Below are 18,028 nucleotides of genomic sequence, written 5' to 3' on the forward strand. Positions count from 1 at the left end.
ACTGATTACATGGGCCTAGTAAATAGATTTTTGTGAGTGGGCGAAATTCTTCTGTTTGTTCAATTGCAAACATTACACCTGTATTGCCATAAGCTTAACACTGTGCTTGTATGGACGGACAATATTGGCGTTTGTGCCGTGAATAAGACCAAGGGCATGACTTAATTCTGTTCACTGATGTAGCCACCCCTGTAGAGAACCTTTAAGTGGCTTGGAGAGCGTATGCTCTTTCTGCTTACTGGGCTAATCGTGAGCAATGGACAGCTCAACCCGACAAATTGGTGTCTAGTCAAATTTATCGGCCGCTGCAGCACCTGAATAACACTGATCTACAATTTGCACTACATGATAGATCTGACAGTTTCAAAATCTGTTCTCCAAGTTTGACATCAGCTACATTGTACACGATCGCATCATGCAACATAACATCTGAATATAAAGCACCACAAGCACATTTGAATTTGCATTATCTCGCCATAACCTGAAAATCTGTTACCCGCTCGTGATAAGTTTGTTCTGACCTTTTCTTGGAACGAAAGAATTGGTACCTAGCTGCCACCACATTCACTTGTTGGTCATAATAGTTAGTTAGAGAACCTACAACCTGATCGTAGGAAAGTTCTCTCAGAGTGGCGTTAGCGAACAATTTCTGAATGAAGCGAAAGACTGCACTTCCTACCGTTGACAAAAAGTAATATAGTTTCACAGTACCTGATACTCTTTGAGCAATTATGTGGGCTGCAACCACTCGAGCCATTCCTTTTCCATTTCATTAAACTGGCGAAAAGGCGGTATGGCACATGGAGCTACAGTTGTGGCATGTTGGTCGGTTGATCACTGCATTTATTGCTTGGTCGGTGAATAACTGCTGTACTTTGTTTAGAAGCGTTGCAATCTTTTGCGTCTGAAACTGAAACATATATGGTAGTTGCATTGCATTTATTGCTTGCAGCTGAGGCGCCTGAGCACAGGGTGGGAGAGGTGGGTTGCTCATTTTGGAATAGACAAATGCGATAAACAGAGAATGCAAGCAACAAAAACAAGTACGCAAGCGAAGAAAATTTCTGCAATGCCCACCTGAAAACACAGAACAGAAAAAGCACTTTAAGAGACATTTGAGCCGTGTGCGGCTGGTGTTCATGCCCTTTATTGTTTGTCATCTTCTCTTTACGATACTACCGCCTCGTTTTCTTAATCGATTCACTGGCGTCACTAACAAGGGAACCTCCCCATCGCACCCCCCTCAGATTTAGTTATAAGTTGGCACAGTGGATAGGCCTTGAGAAACTGAACACAGATTAATCGAGAAAACAGGAAGAAGTTGTGTGGAACTATGAAAAAAATAAGCAAAATATACAAACTGAATAGCCCATGTGCAAGATAGGCAACGTCAAGGACAATGTGTACTGAGGAGCGCAGTGGTCCCGCGGTTAGCGTGAGCAGCTGCGGAACGAGAGGTCCTTGGTTAAAGTCTTCACTCGAGTGAAAATTTTAATTTTTTATTTTCAGACAATTATGAAAGTTCAGGCATTCACACATAATCAACTTCGCTCTCCAAAATTCCAGGACATGTTCAGATTTTCTTGGACATAAGAAGGATTTGACGGTCTACACACGGAAACATTTGAAAACGTTAAAAACATATGTTTTGACAGAGCACAAGGAAAACCGTGCGACTGTGAAACTGTTGCATTCATTTGTTGCAGTTTATGTGACAAACTCTTATGTTTTCATCACTTTTTTGGGAGTGAATATCACATCCACAACAATAAAACCTAAACCGGGCAAGGTAGAAGAATCTTTTTACCCAGTCGCCAAGTGCACAAGTTAGGTGGGTCGACAACATATTCCTGTCACATGACGCACATGCCGTCACCAGTGTCGTATACAATATATCAGACGTGTTTTCCTGTGAAGGAATGGATTGACCTATGACCTTCTGATCAATTGTTTTCGGTTCCCATTGGAGTGGCACGTCCTTTCGTCTACTAATCACACGGTTTTGCGGGGAGGTCGCAAAACACAGACACTAAACTTATTACAGTGAACAGAGACGTCAATGAACGAACGGACAGATCATAACTTTGCGAAAATAAAGAAAGTAAACTTTTCACTCGAGAGAAGACTTGAACCAAGGACCTCTCGCTCCGCAGCTGCTCACGGTAACCACGGGACCACGGCGCTCCTCAGCTAAGACCCTCCTAGATGTTGGCTATCTTGCACGTGGACTACTCAGTTTTTATATTTTGCTTATTTTTTTTCATAGTTCCACACAACTTCTTCCTGTTTTCTCGATTGATCTGTGTTCAATTTTTCAAGGCCTAGCCACTGTGCCAACTTATAACTAAATCTGAGGGGGGTGCGATGGGGAGGTTCCCTTGTAAGTTCCTGTCTTACCTGCCTGTGAGTGGCAGCAGCAGCGTTTATCGATAAGAGTACTGTCGTATTATCTTTGAAGCGACCGCTAGTATTTCCGGCTCGTGGTGTGTCGGGAGTTCGGTCGGGACGCAGCAGCAGTGAAGTCGGGGACGGAGCGCCAGTGAGGCGCGGACAGCAAGTGCTCGCCGACCGCTGGCGACACACGTGAACTGTCCGACGGAAGGCGATTGGAGAGGGACGACCGTTGGTTGGTCGTTCGGTTGGTCGTCTCATCGGGCGACGTTTATTTGGTCCTTTGACCGTTTCTGGGCCTCGTCGTCATCTTGCCGGACGCGGGTCGGTTCCTTCCTTGTGCAGAGATGTCTTGGCCAATGCGCAAGAGTGGCTGCGTGGCTGGGTCAGAGCCAGTGTGCCCGGGTCACCGTATCTCCGAATTCCGAACCGACATCGAGTTGAGTCGGGTTGGAGCTGCAGTTAGCTTCGGATAGCCGAGACTCGCCCGACCGTTGCCGACACACGTAACTTCAGTGGGAACGTCCTGGGTTGGTCGTTCGATCGGTCGTCTCATCGGACTGCTTTTGGAAACTCTATATATGTCGAATTCATTCGTCCTTGTTGTCCCACAGTGACTACTTTTACTATTGTTCGAGTTCTTGTGCAAGTGTGTTTACGTGGAACCGTATGTAGCTTCTGTGATTTCGACTGAGCAGATGAATGCTGACTTAGTACCGGAGTAGTCAGACGGTCGGTTGAAACAGAGCAGCGAGTGTGTCGGGTGGAAGGGAATCGATGGAATTTATTAGACTGTTGGTTGGTTCTTCAGCCGCCCCTAGGTCGCGTTGCCACCCCATTGTTCAGTGTTACACTTGGCTGCCAGTCTCACATATACCATTGTTAGAGTTTCCTCCCCAGGTCGACCCTTGGAACACTTCTGAGCACCGCTGTTGGTTAATTGCCAGTTTATTTGGTCGCAGGTACTGCGACAGGCCATCAGCCGTGTGTTAATATTGTGTGTTTTATGAGTAGTACATGGCCTTCAGCCAAACTTGATGTCAACTATTTTAAAATTAGGCCTTCAGCCGTCTTTTATTTAAAATTCTTGTTACTCTGTATTTAGGCCTTCAGTCGCGTTTGTTTCAGAAGCTGTGGCTTTAATATGTAAATCCTTGTCTGAAAGCCTACTCTTTAATTGTCTTGAATTCTTGAAATGGCCTTCAGCCGTGTTCTGTAAATGTTTATCTTAAGGCTGTCTTTAATTATTTTTGAGTAATTGTTTGGACCTCAGCCGGACGGAGGGGCCGAGCGGTTCTAGGCGCTTCAGTCTGGAACCGCACGACCGCTACGGTCGCAAGTTCGAATCCTGCCTCGGGCATGGATGTGTGTGATGTCTTTAGGTTAGTTAGGTTTACGTAGTTCTAAGTCCTAGGGGCTGATGACGTCAGATGTTACGTCCCGTAGTGCTCAGAGCCATTTGAACCATTTGTTTGGACCTTCAGCCGACAAGATACTTCAAGTTTTCGTAAGATGTTTTTCTGTTGTACTGTGTAAATTAATTTGAATTTTCCTTAATATGGCCTTTAGCTGAAAGTTTTAAATGCTTGGCTTTTAAGGAATTTCCTTAGTTGATCTGAAATACACTCCTGGAAATGGAAAAAAGAACACATTGACACCGGTGTGTCAGACCCACCATACTTGCTCCGGACACTGCGAGAGGGCTGTACAAGCAATGATCACACGCACGGCACAGCGGACACACCAGGAACCGCGGTGTTGGCCGTCGAATGGCGCTAGCTGCGCAGCATTTGTGCACCGCTGCCGTCAGTGTCAGATAGTTTGCCGTGGCATACGGAGCTCCATCGCAGTCTTTAACACTGGTAGCATGCCGCGACAGCGTGGACGTGAACCGTATGTGCAGTTGACGGACTTTGAGCGAGGGCGTATAGTGGGCATGCGGGAGGCCGGGTGGACGTACCGCCGAATTGCTCAACACGTGGGGCGTGAGGTCTCCACAGTACATCGATGTTGTCGCCAGTGGTCGGCGGAAGGTGCACGTGCCCGTCGACCTGGGACCGGACCGCAGCGACGCACGGATGCACGCCAAGACCGTAGGATCCTACGCAGTGCCGTAGGGGACCGCACCGCCACTTCCCAGCAAATTAGGGACACTGTTGCTCCTGGGGTATCGGCGAGGACCATTCGCAACCGTCTCCATGAAGCTGGGCTACGGTCCCGCACACCGTTAGGCCGTCTTCCGCTCACGCCCCAACATCGTGCAGCCCGCCTCCAGTGGTGTCGCGACAGGCGTGAATGGAGGGACGAATGGAGACGTGTCGTCTTCAGCGATGAGAGTCGCTTCTGCCTTGGTGCCAATGATGGTCGTATGCGTGTTTGGCGCCGTGCAGGTGAGCGCCACAATCAGGACTGCATACGACCGAGGCACACAGGGCCAACACCCGGCATCATGGTGTGGGGAGCGATCTCCTACACTGGCCGTACACCACTGGTGATCGTCGAAGGGACACTGAATAGTGCATGGTACATCCAAACCGTCATCGAACCCATCGTTCTACCATTCCTAGACCGGCAAGGGAACTTGCTGTTCCAACAGGACAATGCACGTCCGCATGTATCCCGTGCCACCCAACGTGCTCTAGAAGGTGTAAGTCAACTACCCTGGCCAGCAAGATCTCCGGTTCTGTCCCCCATTGAGCATGTTTGGGACTGGATGAAGCGTCGTCTCACGCGGTCTGCACGTCCAGCACGAACGCTGGTCCAATTGAGGCGCCAGGTGGAAATGGCATGGCAAGCCGTTCCACAGGACTACATCCAGAATCTCTACGATCGTCTCCATGGGAGAATAGCAGCCTGCATTGCTGCGAAAGGTGGATATACACTGTACTAGTGCCGACATTGTGCATGCTCTGTTGCCTGTGTCTATGTGCCTGTGGTTCTGTCAGTGTGATCATATGATGTATCTGACCCCAGGAATGTGTCAATAAAGTTTCCCCTTCCTGGGACAATGAATTGACGGTGTTCTTATTTCAATTTCCAGGAGTGTATTACTTCGGCCTTCAGCCGAGAAGATATTGCAATTTTACTTATTTAAGGCTTTCAGCCGTTTCTATAAAGCCTGGTGTTTTTGAAGAAGTTAGTTGCACAAGCTACTTGGGTCCTCAGCCGTGAATTGATCTTTGTTGTTTTAAAGAAAAAACTGTGCATTTGTTTCGAGGAATTGTGTGTTTTGGTATAACTAAAAGTAATTGATCTCGGGCCCTTTCCACAACCTGATGCGCTCTGTAATGAGAAACACCAGGTTACATTTAAACACACCCCTGCAAAGAAAAGACAAGGTAGAATTCAAAATTGGCTCTGAGCGCTATGAGACTTAACGTCGGAGGTCATCAGTCCCCTAGAACTTAGAACTACGTAAACCTAACTAACCTAAGGACATCACACACATCCATGCCCGAGGCAGAATTCGAACCTGCGACCGTAGCAGTCGCGCGGTTCCGGACTGCAGCGCCTAGAAGCGCGTGGCCACCGCGGTCGGCTCAAGGTAGAATTAGTGCGGCACCAAAACACAGAAGCCCACGACAAAAAAAGAGAGAGACAATCTGTGGCAGGTGGTGGCTCTGGTTTCGAAACGTTAACAGGATGTCGCCATGTTATTGCTTCTATATCGTCGGCACCATGTTATTCGGACATCTCGTCGCCATGTTGTCGTGTCTAGGAATTCCGCATACTCCGTTCGCTATACAGACAATCAAACAACTCTTATTAATGAGTTCTATTATAACAATACAAATACAAATACTTAACTTTGGCCGGCCGTTATGGCCGAGCGGTTCTAGGCGCTTCTGTCTGGAACCCCACGACCGCCACGGTCGCAGGTTCGAATCCTGCCTTGGGCAAGGATGTGTGTGATGTCCTTAGGTTTAACTAGTTCTGAGCTCTAGGGGACTGATGACCTCAGATGTTAAGTGCAATAGTGCTCAGAGGCATTTGAACTTCTTCAGAACAGACAAAGTAACACTTGTCCTAGCGACCGCTTGTAACAAATATAGTGAACTGCAGCGACTGCTGATCTCTAAGATCAGAGAGATTGCTAATGAAGCGGCTACTATGCGCCAGATAACGAAGTGGCTAACGTTGAAACTGCTATCGAAGTGGGCAGCCTCCAGTCGTGCGCGGCGCTTACGCCGACTTCACGTAGGGGCCGCTGCTGTCGCGTTGTCTTCCTGCAGGGAGGTCGGTCAGCGTATGGTTGCCTGATGTCTTCTCACAGCCTTCTCTTCTCTGTAGTTCCCGACTGGTGTGCCGGAGCTGACTTTACGCCGTAACTGTTGTCGTAATGCCGAAACGGAGCGCTTTTTCTGACGTCCAAAAAGGCATCGACATAGGCTTCAGAGGGGCTTCAAGGGTGAAAGCCTTTCCGAAACGGCTAAGTTTGCAAACGTTTCGCGTGGCGCCGTGTTTTGAGTCTGCCGTGCATGTAAAAATGGCGCTGTCGTAAACCGGAGCCGAAGCAACTGCGGTTCACTATTGGCCGTAGATGACAGGTGTGGTGTCACCGCCAGACACCACACTTGCTAGGTGGTAGCTTTAAATCGGCCGCGGTCCATTAGTACATGTCGGACCCGCGTGTCGCCACTGTCAGTAATTGCAGACCGAGCGCCACCACACGGCAGGTCTAGAGAGACGTACTAGGACTCGTCCCAGTTGTACGGACGACTTTGCTAGCGGCTACACTGACGAAGCCTTTCTCTCATTTGCCGAGAGATAGTTAGAATAGCCTTCAGCTAAGTCCATGGCTACGACCTAGCAAGGCGCCATTAACCATTTCTAGAGAGAGTCTCACTTGTATCATCAAGAATGCTGTATACAAATGATGGATTAAAGTTAAGTATCCCAGCAGCTACGTAATTTTCTTTATAGCACTCATTACGTATCCTGTTTCAGACCTAGCGCCACCTGCGTGAGTTGACGCGTGCATTTCGGCCTCCTCTTGCAACACAGTGTTGGCTCTTCTGCCAACACTACAACAGGGGTGAATAACGGCTGTGGAGGTGTGTGCGGGCGAACAAATGTGCATCTGTTGAGCAACTGACCGCCCATTTGAAGCAAGGGGGCTGGCATTAGTGGCCCCTCAACGGCCGTTCAGTGAACGTTGCTGTGTATGGACATCCGCAACAGGCGCCCGGTTCATGCTCCTATGCTGACTGCTGTTTATCGGCGACGAGGGCAGAAATTTACACGCGAATACTGTAAGACGTGTATATTTCTATTGTCTATTGTCAAACCACAATTTATGAAAGATGTTTATATTTTATTAATAGGATTAAGTAGGAATAATTAATATTTGTCATGTTGGAAATAATTGTGCTAGCAGGGAATGTCTGCACCAAAGTATTGTTGACAAGAGAGACCGCACATTGACATAATTTTAAAAAGGGCGGGAGAGACAGCGTGTGGATACATTTTAAGAAAAGACCGGGAAAGATCGCGCATTGATACATTTTGTAATGGTAGCAGGGATTGTCTGCACCAGAAAACATTGTTGGCAGGAGTGACCGCACTTTAGCGTTCGTAGGAAGTCAGTAGTAAGCGAGATGTGACGCGAGTCGGTAGCAGGTCTGAAGCGAGAGGTTGAGAGGAGCGGTGTGCCTGCCAGCCACTAGCTATGATTTACAAGAGATTATAAACGGATGTACAGAGACATCAGCTAACTATTATCATAAGAGGAACTAATATTATTGAATTAATTTTTTGAGAAACTCAAGACTACTGAAGGTATGTTTGCGCTTTGCTAGTTGTAAGATTATTGTAAAAAGTAAGTCCCATTTGAATGTTTGTAAAATCATTTCATTCAGAATATAATTAATTTTCCAGCAATATTGCATTACTGATTATAATTCATCTCGAAAACCATCAACGCAAAACTTTACAAACTTTTATTGTTGTCAAGAAAAAATTTCACTGTCAATTATGTAACTTAAGTCAAATTAATTAAAGAATAACGTCAGCTTTGCTATTAAAGAATAACGCCAGCTTTGGTAATAAATACAGCCACTTATTATGACACCCCTCCAGCAGCTAATAGAGTATAGTAAAACAGAGTAGGTATATTCATGTCACAGTTCGATGTGGCAGTCAGATGGCGATCCAGTAACAGTAAAAAAATGTAAGGAACAGTTTTGGGTTATTGCAGGTAACGACTGAGGGGCACGACGACGACACACTCTATGTTTCGTCGAAATAATCAGCAAATCACTTTTAATAAGCAGCATTTAAATTTGAAAATGAGAATTAATTTCAAAGGGAAGATTTCATTTGTTATTATTAAGCAAGAGATAGAAACCCTAAAGGAAGGTTTCATAGGTTATTGTAGAAGGGAAGGTTGCGTAACAAAAGAGATATAGAGGAGACGGGAAGGTTTCAATAACACAGCTGCACGTCCGCTGAGAGGTGACAGCTGGCCATTTCAGGTGAATCACGTTTTATGGTCCATTGGACAGATGGCCGTTGTATATACTGCCTGAGAAGTTTGTAAACAATGAGTGAGCCTTATGGCTAGCCTTGCGGAATGTTCTCGTGGTATTCTCTGTGTGATCTCGTCATTCTGGAAGGCGCAACGGATCAACGCAAGTATGCATCTATCCTTGAGCAGCACGCTCACATGTACACTACTGGCCATTATAATTGCTACACCACGAGAATGACGTGCTACAGATGCGAAATTTAACCGACAGGAAGAAGATGCTGTGATATGCAAATGATTAGCTTTTCAGGGCATTCACACAAGGTTGGAGTCGGTGGCGACACCTACAACGTGCTGACATGAGCAACGTTTCCAAGCGATTTCTCATACACAAACAGCAGTTGACCGGCGTTGCCTGGTGAAACGTTGTTGTGATGTCCCGTGTAAGGAGGAGAAATGCGTACCATCAGGTTTCCGACTTTGATAAAGGTCGGATTGTAGCCTACAGCGATTGCGGTCGTATCGCAACAGTGCTGCTCGTATTGGTCGAGAACCAATGACTGTTAGCAGAATATGGAATCGCTGGGTTCATGAGGGTGATACGGAACGCCGTGCTGGATCCCAACGGCATCGTATCACTAGCAGTCGAGATAACAGGCATCTTATCCGTATGGCTGTAACGGCTCGTGCAGCCACGACTCGATCCTTGACGCAACAGATGGGGACGTTTACAAGACAACAACCATCTGCACTAACAGTTCGACGACGTTTGCAGCAGCATGGACTATCAGCTCGGAGACCATGGGTGCGGTTACCCTTGACGCTGCATCATAGACCGGAGCGCCTGCGATGGTGCACTCAACGACGAACCTGGTTGCACGAATGGCAAAATGTCATTTTTTCGGATGAATCCAGGTTCTGTTTACAGCATCATAATGGTCGCATCCGTGTTTGACGACATCGCGGTGAACGCACATTGGAAGCGTGCATTCGTCATCGCCATACTGGCGTATCACTCGGCGTGATGGTATGGGGTCTCATTGGTTACACCTCTCGGTCACCTCTTGTTCGCATTGACGGCACATTGAACAGTGGATGTTACATTTCAGATGTGTTACGACCCGTGGCTCTACCCTTCATTCGATCCCTGCGAAACTCTACTTTTCAGCAGGATAATGCACGACCGCATATTGCAGGTCCTGTTCGGGCCGTTCTGGATAGAGAAAACTTCGACTGCTGCCCTGGCCAGCCCATTCTCCAGATCTCTCACCAATTGAAAACGTCTGGTCAATGGTGGCCGAGCAACTGGCTCGTCACAATACGCCAGTCACTACTCTTGATGAACTGTGGTACCGTGTTGAAGTTGCATGGGCAGTTGTACCTGTACATGCCATCCAAGCTCTGTTTGACTCAATGCCCAGGCGTATCAAGGCCGTTATTACGGCCACAGGTGGTTGTTCTGGGTACTGATTTCTCAGGATCTGTGCACCCAAATTGCGTGAAAATGTAATCACATGTCAGTTCTAGTATAATATATTTGTCCAATGATTACCCGTTTTCATCTGCATCTCTTCCTGGTGTAGCAATTTTAATGGCCAGTAGTGTACATGCAGTTTCTTGTTCTTCGGCGGGATCGTATCTACCAGTAGCACAATGCAACGTGTCACACAGCTAGTAGTGCATGTGCGTGGTTCGAAGAGTTCCACGATGAGTTTACTGTCCTTTGCCGACCACTAAACTTGCCCGATTTAAACCCAATTGAGAATCTATGGCACGACCTCGATGGGGCCGTTCGCACAGTGGATCTTCAACCGAGGAACCTTTCGCAGTTAGCCATGGTACTGGAGTCGGCATGTCTCCATGTCCCTGTCGGTACTTTCCAGATCCTCACTGGCTCTTGTTATGTGAACTAAAGGTGGAGGGGCAGAAAGGAAAGGAAAGGGAAGAACCAGTGATACTGGCTGCGTCAGGGCATTACGTAGAGTCAGCGGCAACCAGTGAAAATGTGCTCTGGACCCGGACACGAACCCGGGCTTTCCTGCTTACTACGCAGTTGCATTAACCTCTGCACCACCCGGACACTGTGTTTATCTAAAATGTGCGGACCATCACGGCACGCTTCCAGCTTGCCCACGTTCACACCTAGCGCCTTCTATCCGAAGTGCCCGTTCTTGCCGCCAATGCTTGTTATTTTTAGATCCCTGCCGTTCTTCCGGAATTCACGTGGGATCTGCAGATCTGACACATATTACGTAAACTGAAGATGGAGAGGGAAGAAAGAAGAAAGGGAAGGGAAGGAACTAATGATACCAGCTGCATCAGGACTTTATGTAGAATGATTGGCAATGAGTGAAAAATTGTGCCGGGCCAGGACTCGAAATGGGTATCTTCTGCTTACATGTCTAGAGGAACAGACTCCACCGATTCACATAACTGACTCTCTTCCTGCATGCATGCCTCACACCGCTCCTCGCATGCAGTGGTTATTCAGGCTTTCTGACAGGCGGTCGCGATAATGTGACTCTACAGAGTACACTCCTGGAAATGGAAAAAAGAACACATTGACACCGGTGTGTCAGACCCACCATACTTGCTCCGGACACTGCGAGAGGGCTGTACAAGCAATGATCACACGCACGGCACAGCGGACACACCAGGAACCGCGGTGTTGGCCGTCGAATGGCGCTAGCTGCGCAGCATTTGTGCACCGCCACCGTCAGTGTCAGCCAGTTTGCCGTGGCATACGGAGCTCCATCGCAGTCTTTAACACTGGTAGCATGCCGCGACAGCGTGGACGTGAACCGTATGTGCAGTTGACGGACTTTGAGCGAGGGCGTATAGTGGGCATGCGGGAGGCCGGGTGGACGTACCGCCGAATTGCTCAACACGTGGGGCGTGAGGTCTCCACAGTACATTGATGTTGTCGCCAGTGGTCGGCGGAAGGTGCACGTGCCCGTCGACCTGGGACCGGACCGCAGTGACGCTCGGATGCACGCCAAGACCGTAGGATCCTACGCAGTGCCGTAGGGGACCGCACCGCCACTTCCCAGCAAATTAGGGACACTGTTGCTCCTGGGGTATCGGCGAGGACCATTCGCAACCGTCTCCATGAAGCTGGGCTACGGTCCCGCACACCGTTAGGCCGTCTTCCGCTCACGCCCCAACATCGTGCAGCCCGCCTCCAGTGGTGTCGCGACAGGCGTGAATGAAGGGACGAATGGAGACGTGTCGTCTTCAGCGATGAGAGTCGCTTCTGCCTTGGTGCCAATGATGGTCGTATGCGTGTTTGGCGCCGTGCAGGTGAGCGCCACAATCAGGACTGCATACGACCGAGGCACACAGGGCCAACACCCGGCATCATGGTGTGGGGAGCGATCTCCTATACTGGCCGTACACCACTGGTGATCGTCGAGGGGACACTGAATAGTGCACGGTACATCCAAACCGTCATCGAACCCATCGTTCTACCATTCCTAGACCGGCAAGGGAACTTGCTGTTCCAACAGGACAATGCACGTCCGCATGTATCCCGTGCCACCCAACGTGCTCTAGAAGGTGTAAGTCAACTACCCTGGCCAGCAAGATCTCCGGATCTGTCCCCCATTGAGCATGTTTGGGACTGGATGGAGCGTCGTCTCACGCGGTCTGCACGTCCAGCACGAACGCTGGTCCAACTGAGGCGCCAGGTGGAAATGGCATGGCAAGCCGTTCCACAGGACTACATCCAGCATCTCTACGATCGTCTCCATGGGAGAATAGCAGCCTGCATTGCTGCGAAAGGTGGATATACACTGTACTAGTGCTGACATTGTGCATGCTCTGTTGCCTGTGTGTATGTGCCTGTGGTTCTGTCAGTGTGATCATGTGATGTATCTGACCTCAGGAATGTGTCAATAAAGTTTCCCCTTCCTGGGACAATGAATTCACGGTGATCTTATTTCAATTTCCAGGAGTGTATGTTACAGTAGAGACAACCGAACAGTGCAGCCCCTCACACATGGAAAACATCACGAAAGAATGGCAGTAGGCACGAAAAAAAGCACCTGAAAATAGGAGTCATTTCCCAAAACTCGTCGTGCAAAGTTTAAATGAAGTGGAAATCATGGCTGCTAATTTTTTATTATTGTTATTTACTTGCCGCCATTTGCAAATAACCTGCCACCTTATTACTAAGTCAGGCCGTACTTTCACAATACGAAACTGTACACGTGCAGAATATGATACTTATTTGTTATTTGTTATTTTTAAGAAAGGAATAATAATATATCAGATTTAAATACTTATAAACTTAAAAGCAATTAAGAAACGAAAATCTTAAAATTAGTGATTCATGAATAGGAGACAGGTATTTATGAAAACAGAGAAGAGGTTATGACATATTATAACTTACAGACATATTATGAATTCGGAAAAAAATTTCTAAAATAAATAAAATTCTTACATTTAAGATAAATAGGTAAAAGATACTAAACAATTATGAAATTAACAAAATTTTGGAAAATTGAATTATAAATCTAACGATATTTTTAGGAAGACTAAAAACAGAAGTTGGGAAATATGATAGTGGAGAAAGGTCCATTCACCAAGTGTGTATGATGGTGATTCTCTTGGAATCGTCCATCAAGGCACCGACCACCAACCACAGCTCTTCATCTAATTCTAACATCTATTCTAGATTTCCTAATAACTAACCTTAACTTCATGTTGTGTTGCTTATTTAGGGTATTTCTTAATTTTCATTTATGGTCGTGTCGGGATGAGTGTCATCACCTGATTCCATGTCGGAATCAGTGCCGTTTTCCAACCTGTGGTTTCCTTCCTGTCATTGAATGTAGGCTCATTGTCTGGCCCGGACATACCCTCTATTGGTCGCTTTGAATATATCGTCAGTGAGTAGGTCTAATGTGATCCATTGGTCTTCTTCCCTGAGCACTGCGTGTATGGTGCTCTGAATTTTTTCAGGTTTAAGTGTTCTGTGTGTCTGATATTGGTATATTGTCTGCAGAAAAAGACGATGTCTTCTGGAGAGCCTTTTTCCCCACGTTTACACTTTGGTGAATGCCTCAAACTCACGTGGTTTAAGCGCGTTGGGAGAAGGACCGTGTCCTCTTCAGAAGTGGACCATACCGCGGCTGGGATCGATATGTTTGTTTAAGTCTCTCCCTTTCATCGGGAAATAACTGGTGTAGCCTGCGGCCCTTGTCACTTGTGTCTCACTCACCTCGCCAGGTATCCATCCTCCAATTTTTCAGTTGGCATTTCGTGTCAACTGGTTCCCCAGTGATCTTTCGAACCTGGTCGGGCGTTCGCACCTTAAGCCACTAACTACTTAGCCGCTCCATATCTTATCGCAATGTATATTGGTTAGATTCCGAGCAACACAGAGTGATTCCATTGAGGTGATGCCGAAAGCTCCCGATAGTCTAAGTAAGTCTAACAAGTGTCCAGCTTGTTGATAGGCTCAACTTGTGAGCCCATGTACTGGGGGCGAGCTAAGTACCAACTCGAAGAGAACACAATGGCATGTCCGTGCAATTGACCATCGGACTTTCAATTGTTCTGACTTTAGTTTTGCCAGCTTGTGTAGTATTTTTCCTGCTTTGTTTGTGACAGTACGCATACGTTCGTGGAAATTTTGCTTTACATCTGCGTGTACACCAAGATACCGGGTGGTAATTGTCCGTTTAATATTTGTCCCCTATTTTTACACTAGGGTTTCTCTGGAGAGACCCTTTCAGTAAAGTGTATGTTCTTTTGTTATCGGCTATTTTGAGCTTGTTGTTGTGACACCATTGTTTTATTGTTTTGAGTGTTCCATTTGCTCTTTCTTCTAGCTAGAACCTATTGTTAACAGACACTATGACCAAACAGTCCCCTGTGTATGCGACAACTCCATCTGTCGTTATTGTTCCCTCCAGTAGTTGCAGAGAGGTTCGACGTCCCAGAAGATGGGGCCACAGATTGCCCCTTGGGGGAGCCTTTTGTAACTCGCTTGATTGCTTTTCGGCAGTCCATTTGCCATATGACCACTCTCCTCTTACAGTAGTCTAGTAGACTGTTATATAGTGTTTCGAGTACCTCTAGTTGTCTGAGCCTCTTGAACATCGCTGACAACCAGAGATTATCAAAGGCACCAGCAATGTCGATCACAACTGCCATTGCCTACTTAGCCCGGGTGTTGTTGGCAAACTGGAACGCTTGATTGATGACATCATCAATCGACTTTGACTCTCTGAAGCCGAATTACTGTTGGCTTAGGCCACTGAAAGCTCTGTACGCCTGTAAACGTCTGCACAGGAGCTTTTCCTGGAGTTTGGAAAGCATATTTATAAGACTTATAGGACTATATGAGCTGACAGATCCTTGTCAACCACTTTCTTTATTACGACTGCCTTGGAGACCTTCCCAACTGTAGGCCACTGGACTCGCATTCGAGAGGACGACGGTTCAATTCCGCGTCCGGCCATCCTGATTTAGGTTTTCCGTGATTTCCCTAAATCGCTTCAGGCAAATGCCGGGATGGTTCCTTTGAAAGGGCACGGTCAACTTGCTTCCCCGTCCTTCCCTAATCCGATGAGACCGATGACCTCGCTCTTTGGTCTCTTCCCCCAAACAATCCAACCCAAACTGTAGGCACACGAACCAGCCGCAGAGCGTCGTTTAGCAGAGTTGTAAGGAATGGGGTGATCTTTGACATTATCTTTTTTAATGCTCCTGAATGAATTCCGCCTGGTACAGGTGCTCTGAGATCGCTAGCTTTTTTGTTTTTGAGCTCTAGTAATGCAAAAATTCTTTATGAAGTAACCTAAAGAGTCTTAAGCAGTAGTATAACTTGTTCTACAGCTATGTATCGTCGTCGCAGCTAGTGCGACATAATCTGAGGCCATTCGGTGTTCTTACGAAAAACGAATGCTTCGTTTGTGGCGACCATCGTTTCTCTAGCGGCGAGTGTGTTAACGGTCTAGATATTTTTGTTGCAAGTCCTAACAGAAAGCGAGGGTGTGTAGGTGAGGATGGAGCCTGTCCAGTGTTTCGTGGCCTCGCGGTTTTATTTACGCTCACGCTCTAGTTGTTTGGCAGTTGCCTGCCTGCGGTCGTGTCTGCTTGTTTGGCCTGTACGCTATCGAACAACACGAGCTCCGGCGAATGCACAGTTTTGCTGTCGCAGGCCTGGAATTACGGTATACACCGCTGTCGTAGCCACTGTCCGATCAGAAGAGCCTCTTTATGATTTAGCACGCTCCTCTTTGAAACTGCGTTGCTTTGCTATTGCAACATATGCATTAATGCTGTATGTTAGTTTTGTTCATTCCTTATATTATCACTTTTCTAATGTGGACAACGTGCGTTTCTTTTGTTCTTAGTATTCTTTCAATCATTCCCCCAATCTCATCTTCGATGGTTATTTCCCAACAATATAGATAACACTTCTTTCAGGATGAAACAAGATGTTGGACGTTAGAAACGTTTAATATCTTTCGATGCAGAAAATGTGAACAACATAATACTAGAATGCCCAACGCGGAAAGCCACCTCAGAGCGAATACTAAAACAGGTGAGTGCTATGCTGAACAAGAATCCCATACTACCTTATAACAACGTTGGAAACAGCAGACGCTAGAGTAAGTAAACTTTTGTACAAAGCTATCAACAAATTTGCGTTTTCCAATTATTGGAAAACTTACATCCTATGAGTAAGCCAAATTCCTGAAGTACGCATCGCCGGAAAGACGGTTTGGACCAGAACGTGCCGGAGAAGGCGTGCCAAGCGCGACCATATGCGAATACGCCGACTCGGCGGTGCCTACATCAGGATGGTGAACAACCGACATGAAGTCAGATATCGCGTGTGTTGACTCCAACTGCAGATAAAAGATAGAAGACGAAATGCACATACGCACAGCGAATTTTACTATAGATGTATTAAAATCATACTCCTTAATTGTAAATGAATTTAATTTTTCTTTCTCGAAAATCTGGTGCCAAAAATCTGGGACATCACTACTGAACCCCGCCTGCAACTACTTGAGGGAACAATAACGACAGATGGATTTGTCGCATACGTAGGCAACCTTTTGCCCGTAGTGTCTGCTAACAATAGATCCTAGCTAGAAGAAATAGAAATGGAACACTCAGAACAATAACAAAATGGTGTCACAACAACAAACTCGAAATAGCCAATAACAAAACAACATACACTTTCTCTACAGAGAAACCCTAACGTAAATATAGCGCTGCTGCTACGGTCGCAGGTTCGAATCCTGCCTCGGTCTAGGGGACCGATGACCTCAGATGTTAACTCCCATAGTACTTAGAGCCATTTGAACCATTTGTAAATATAGGGGTCACAAACATTAAAGGGCAGTAACCATAGGGTGTAAAATTTTATATTTTCCTGCGTATGTCATTCGTCTATTACCACAGAGGTAGCAGTAGGTCCGAGTCGTCTCCCAGAAGAAAGGCAACACAGCAGCTGGACGATCGCTTGTGTGTTGGTTGTATGAGAGGTCGGAACTTGTTTTTACTGTACTGAGAAAAATATATATCATCTAATCTTTTATCTTCTCCTTCTCAGATAAGGAATTTGTTTTAACTAATACGTGAAAATAGACTTTAGTTATTGTAGTTTCATTTCGCTTAGGATTTTACATACTTTTTTTCCTGTAGTGAAGTTATTCAGTTTTAATCTTAATATGGGGTGAGACGGTTGATAGATCTAACAGCGTCATTCGGGGCTTTTGTAACGCCTAAGAAGTGCCCTCATTGAAAATGAACAGCTTTTGTGTCCGTTTGTGCATTATTTATCATGTTTGAATGGTGTTACTAGATTATTCTATAAATTTGCAGTAGGCCGAGGAATCGTATGCGTAAAACAGAGAGGGGACAACTGCCACGGGGAAGTATGCAGGTTGCAGCTGCGGAAGATTCCAGTTCCAGAGGGTCGAGAGAATCTGGCAAATGTCACGCACCAATGCGTACATTTTACTATAAAATGAGGAACAAAATGAGTAGACTATAAAACAAAGCGACGGTAATTCAACTATATGAGGGGCATGAAAGTGAAGCAGTGGTTGGGAAAGGAGTGAGACAGGGTTGTAGCCTATCCCCGATGTTATTCATTCTGTATATTGAGCAAGCAGTAAAGGAAACAAAAGAAAAATTCGGAGTAGG

Source organism: Schistocerca cancellata, chromosome 5 (assembly GCF_023864275.1).
Source record: "Schistocerca cancellata isolate TAMUIC-IGC-003103 chromosome 5, iqSchCanc2.1, whole genome shotgun sequence".
Classification (NCBI taxonomy): domain Eukaryota; kingdom Metazoa; phylum Arthropoda; class Insecta; order Orthoptera; family Acrididae; genus Schistocerca; species Schistocerca cancellata.